At 32.5% G+C, this 6,128-nt stretch overlaps 1 pseudogene; it reads right to left on the bottom strand.

Annotated features, from left to right (window-relative positions):
- Positions 1-2,759: 2,759 nt before the first annotated feature.
- Positions 2,760-3,881, bottom strand: LOC133037670 (mitochondrial import inner membrane translocase subunit TIM22-1-like; annotated as a pseudogene).
- Positions 3,882-6,128: the final 2,247 nt, after the last annotated feature.

Below are 6,128 nucleotides of genomic sequence, written 5' to 3'. Positions count from 1 at the left end.
ACTAATTATAATATATTTATGATCTATCCTAATTAAAAAATAGCCTGGAGAGGAAATTTAGAAAGACATTTTTGGAAAGATAAATAAGATTTTTATTATTTGAAAACTTGTGCCTTTAACTGAAAATGAGAGGCCATATATATAGCCCCCCTACAAATAGAAAAACGTTACAAACCTTAATTCCTATAGACAAAAAATATTAATGATTTAAATTACATCTTTTAATAGTTAGGGAATCTCTGACAATCCAAACTCTTTTTTTTATATATATAAATATACTAGGTAGGAGTTACGTGCCGAGGCACGTAAAGATTAGTTTTAGGTAAAGTTTAGTTATTTTTTTTTATTTCTTCTTATTTAGATTGTATGTAAAGGTATGATCATACGAATAATTTGTTTTATCAAATTAATATTTGTGCTATTATAATTGGTTGGTAAAATATAATTAGGTATATATAAATCATAATAAAATAATACTTATTATTTACTTTTAGAAAATTGGGTATATGAAATACTTGCATACACTACTCCATGTAAATCCATAAATAACAAGTCAAGAGAAAGAAAAACAAGCTCAGCAGCAAGAAAAGTCTCAACACTAAATAAAATAAAATTACTGTAAAAAAAAAAAAAAAGGTAACTTCTTCCTAATCTTCCATTGGTTCAACTGCTTGAATGGTGAACTGATTGTACTTTGAAGTCATTGTTCGGTTTGCATCTAAGTTTTTTGGACAAACAACTTATGTTCGGTTTGCATCTACGTACAACTGAATTCTCCATTCTAAAAATATATACTTGTCGAGTATAATATTATTAAGTTATTGTTTAGACACACAAGGATATATATAGTTAATGGCCTAATTAATTAAGAGATTAATTATTAGATATATGTGAATATGAAATAAGAATGCGTAATGACCTTTCTTGAGAAAATTATTAAAAAGAAGATTAATTCAAGATTACGTATGATATGTATAGTTAATGGCTTAATTAATTAAGAGATTAATTATTAGATATATGTGAATATGAATGAGTTAATTAATAGAAGATCTGTGGAAAATTGAAAAACTAAAAATTAAGAGATGGGAAGAGAAGAAAGGGTACCTATGCAAGAAGAATGACCTTTTGCTCAAAATCTTTAAGTTGGAAGAGACACTATAGTCGATGACTTACTGAGCTATATATATAGTAAACATACATATATGCTAGAGTATAGGATTAAACCATAGAGTATAATTGGGTAGACATACATATATGCTCGGCACGTAACCATAGAGTATAGTTTACTGAGCTATATATATTACTAACAGGAGTAGAAATAAATATCAGGTGATATTATATTAAAATATCACCTGATATTTCATCTAAATAATATAATTTGTTTTATTTTAAACAAATTTATATTTATTTAATACAAAAAATATATATTTAATTCAAATTCATATTTAAACAAAAACAGAAAAACAGAAAAATCTATATCTTGTTACATAACGTTGTTTCCTGAAAAATCTATATCTACTATCAAACCACGTATATTATAATTGGACAATGACAATTTAAAACCCAGCAAATCCCTTTACAAAATTCTGGGTAAGAAGTGCCAATGACTTTTCCCTTCTATTTTCTGCCAAGAACAAAAACTGTACTTAGTATAAGGAAAAAAATTACAAGTAAAACCCAAACTAAATGCAGTAATTGGCAATATCTATCAATCTTTGATTCAACTCATATGAATCTACGGGTGAAATATATTAATTAATCCTTTAGACATGACTAATAGTACATAGCCAATTTCCAACCAGCTTATTCAAAAGTGTAAAATATTGTGTAGTAATATACAAAATATAGCTTCATCAATAAAAATGAAAAGCATATGTATGTATAAAATTAAAATTACGGAATTACCAACTATTGTTAATGTCTTGTTAGTTAAAACATAATTAGTGTACTTAATCAAATATCTACATTAACATTTCAAGGAAAATATTGAGAAAAACAAGAAACAATTCATCATCAAACTGTTTTCAGAGCATGAACGCATTATAAAGCCCTAATCATAGTCCATTACGCTATATTAACTCGTTTGGTTGCTAAGAAAATACATATTTTCCCGGAAAACCAAAGACAAATTTCTTGAACTCAAAAATATATTTATACAAAAACATATATGTATGTGTGTTGGAGCTCTTACACTTCCAAAACGGCCATAACTCGATGAAGAAGAGGTGGAGCCTCCTAAACTTCAATAAACCTCAATCTGAACAGAGTAACCAATAATAAAAACACGATAAGGATCAATAGGGCAACAATACTACAAGAAATTCAACAAAATAACAAAATCACAACACAGAACTCTACAAAAACAAATATACTGGTCTAGGATCGATAGCAATTTTCCAAAGCCCCTCTAAACAGCTAACTTCACCACATTGTTGATTTGCAAATAAAAAAAATTCCACATCTCTTTTACCAAGCTCCTCTATCGAAAGCTCGGCACCAATTTTCTCCCAAAATAAGATAAGGAACAATGCCAAAGAACTTCAAAGTACACAACTCCTAATTACTTGCTACTGTAAATAGTATCAAGGTAAAGCATATCAAGCAATTACTAACTGCGAGATGAAAACCAAAGTATTGAAGGAAAAAAATACACAATGTGTAAGTTTTTACTGTAAATTGCTATAACCTCATCAGAAAAGAGAAACATGTTACCTTTTGCCGATATTGTACCCCCAAAGAATACGTACCCAAAGAACAACTGTATTTGTTGTGTCATGCTTTGCTCGCGCCTAGATACAAATAAACAAAGTCAGCCACCATAACAAAGATATCGAACCTCTTATATCACCCATGAGAGTTCAAGATTTCCATAACCAAGATACCTTTTCAATAACGCACTCGGCCGCAGAGAAAACAAATCCCATAACAGCAAATGCCTTTGCAGAACTCCGACCCGCGCCCCATCTGCTTTGCCTGATAAACAAATTGCTGCTTACCACTCATCTCATCTCGAGTTATAGGATTATCTAGGGAACCTATAAACAAACCCATGGCCAACCCAAGAGCGCCACCTACAAAATTTACACCATCCAACATAATTAAGTAAATCTAACTTACTGAGTACAATGTTCTTCAATTAACAGAATCAAATAATACACAAAAATTGACATGTTAGCAGAAAAAAATAAACAAATTGAGGTTCCAACATGAATCAAATTCTTGATTGTCACGAGTTTGTAAAAGCTAAAGTTACAAAACAAGGTTTTGCAAGCATTGTTGATAAATCTAATTCCACAAACCATAACAAAACTTGAAAAGGGAACATACTCCTGGTGTTTAACAATGGTATTAATTTTTTTACATCTTTTAATAATTGTACATAGTTTAAGACACCAATATAACACCGAATACAGATTCGGCTACAGTGAGATCAAACAAGCCAAACTTTTCCAGGTAATGAAAGCATAAAGAAGTATAAAACTGAAACAAAGGAGCAAATAAACAAAAACAGATTAGAAGAAGAAAAAGGGTTTATTTTGGGGCATACCCATGACTCCACTAAAGACACTACGAACGACAAGCTTGTTCCAAATGTCTTGGCCGCGAATTTCCTCAACAGTGGGCAACCTTATGGGCTCAATCGGAGGCTTCTCTACTTCTTTGGGGATGGGAGAAGCGTTGGGAACTTCATTATCGGGAGTAGAAGTAGCCATTAGAATACGAAGGAGTCAAATATGGCATCAAAGGAAAACCCAGGTCAAGAATAATATCAGAATTCAAAAGAAAAGGAGGGTTTTGGAGTTGGCCGCCAGTGAAAGTGAAGGGTAATAATGAGTACTGTGTGTGTGTGGATCTCTAATCTCTTCTCTTTATAAGGAGGGTTTTGGAGTTGGCCGCCAGTGAAGGGTTTTAAACGTGGACGATTATTTTTAGGGTTAAATTTAATTATTTTTGGGGTTAAATTTAACAGAATATTCTTTTATTTGTAAAGCATATTCTGTTAAACCAAGAATTGCCGTTACATAGGCACTTTTAATATATAAAGATATAACTACAAACAGACAAAATTTTTAAATGGCCAGAGGAATCTCTGTCGTCTGAATGATTCTTTGTCGTTAGTTGTCATTTTGTTACGAGAAGGAGTCTCTATTAGTCTTGTAAGTAGTCACCGGTCAAGGCACACGAAAGAATGGACTGAATTTTTCAGGAGTCACATGTCCACTTCATTATTTACATAAAACAAACACGACATAAACATAAATGGGTATCTTTGCAGTGGTTTAGGAGTTTGACCAATTTTTTTTTATGGGTTCATGTGAGGAACTGATATTCATATGCTCATCTATGTCACTATCGTCTTCTTGCCACGCTGATGAAGGACTTGCTCTTTTGTTGCCACTTGTTGATGCAGTAGGTTTGTTGTTGACAGGTGGAGATATACACAATCCCCTACATATTTCTTCATCAAGGTCATTGAGTGAGAATAGGCAGTTACAAGCAGTTTTTAGGTATTACGAATCTTGAAAGATTGGATCATTATAGTTAGCCTCGTTTTCCTCAGTGTAGTGTTTTTTATAATGATTCATATTTTCTTCCAGTCTTTGGAGATACTTGGGCGGATGATATTCTCATGGTGCGTCATTTTCGGGTTTCGGCAAGATGGCGTTTGGAATCACCATGTTAATGGCAAATAGGTGTTTTTCCAGGTGTCTTCCTTCTATGCTACCTATCACGACAAGTGGGTGTTCATTTGACATGTGTATTTGACACTTGCCGTAAATGATAAATCTAGATTGACATGTAGCCTAAGTAGCTAAATCGTAAAGAAACGCAATGGGTTTGCCATGTTTTCAGTGGTTGGGCAATTGAGTCCCACGAGTCTCTAATTGTCGACATTTTCCCACTCTTGTGTAGGGAGTTCATCCCATTCGGGCAAAGTTTTGAACCATTACAAAATAGCCATTGGATGATGCTAGACAGGCCTAAGGTCAGGGCGTTGGATATAGCTACGGACGGATGTCCGGAGCCCTATTGTGTGCATTTCTATCGCAATTATGAACTTGCCAGATATCAATAGAGACCTGTCTTTTTTTGGCATGAATATGTTTTTTTTCATGTGTAAGAGTTTGCCAAACGAATAGTCTAGGTAGAAGCCAAATTCTTCAAATATTATCTTTCCATATCCCCTGACGAGAGTGGAATGAACTTCCAGGGCTCTTTGAATTGCTTTAACCCTATGGTTTTTGTGTTTGACAATTATTTTAGCATCATTGGGAAATGTAGGGATGATAAGCGATAAGTTGGCCATGTAGATCAGTGGGATTGGATTCTTAGTGTGTGAATTTATGTGAATAATGTATATTAGGGTGTTGGTAAATAAATTATATAATTTATGATTTATTTAATCTACATATTGTAAGATGGAGATGAGTTACAACTATATAATGTTAGGAATAATAGAAAGTATTCCAATTCCCCTTCAGGATTAATATTTGCAGAAAAATACAATGGGGACTTCAAAATTCTTTTCTGATGAGAAAGATCAGTCATAGCTTCAATCACAGAGCATATTTAAAATTTTAAAATATTTTCTAATGTAAATAGTACATTACGAATAATAATTAAAGCACTAAATGCACACTAAAAAATTATCTCGTGGTAAATAAAAATTACAGTAAATCTTTCACTATAACAATAGTAATGGGTACACAATATTACACTCTCAAATTTTGACAAATACTTGAGGAATACACTCAAAACTCTCACACTCCCTAGCACGGTAATCTCACCATCTCTCTACAAAAGATTTCTCACAATTTGGTAGGAACTCTCTTTTTCCTCTCTCTTAGATTTCTCTCACTTAGATGTATTCTCTCAAGAGCCTCACTCTTCACTCTTGGAATAGCTCGTGATGGTTGTGATGTGATAAACAAATGAAAGCGATGAAGCTCTATTTATAGGCCTCCTTAGATGTATGAACAAGATACAAAATATCAATCTTGCATGAAATGCATAGTTGAATATATGCATATCCCTCAAGAAAAAAAACTACCATTGTAATATTCACATGGTTAAAAAATAAAATCCCATTTTTATATGGTTGAAAATCAACCATTACCTATCAAATC

Source organism: Cannabis sativa, chromosome 5 (assembly GCF_029168945.1).
Source record: "Cannabis sativa cultivar Pink pepper isolate KNU-18-1 chromosome 5, ASM2916894v1, whole genome shotgun sequence".
Taxonomy (NCBI): Eukaryota; Viridiplantae; Streptophyta; class Magnoliopsida; order Rosales; family Cannabaceae; genus Cannabis; species Cannabis sativa.
Note: the sequence above shows the minus strand (reverse complement) of the source record. Positions and strands in the feature narration are given on the sequence as shown.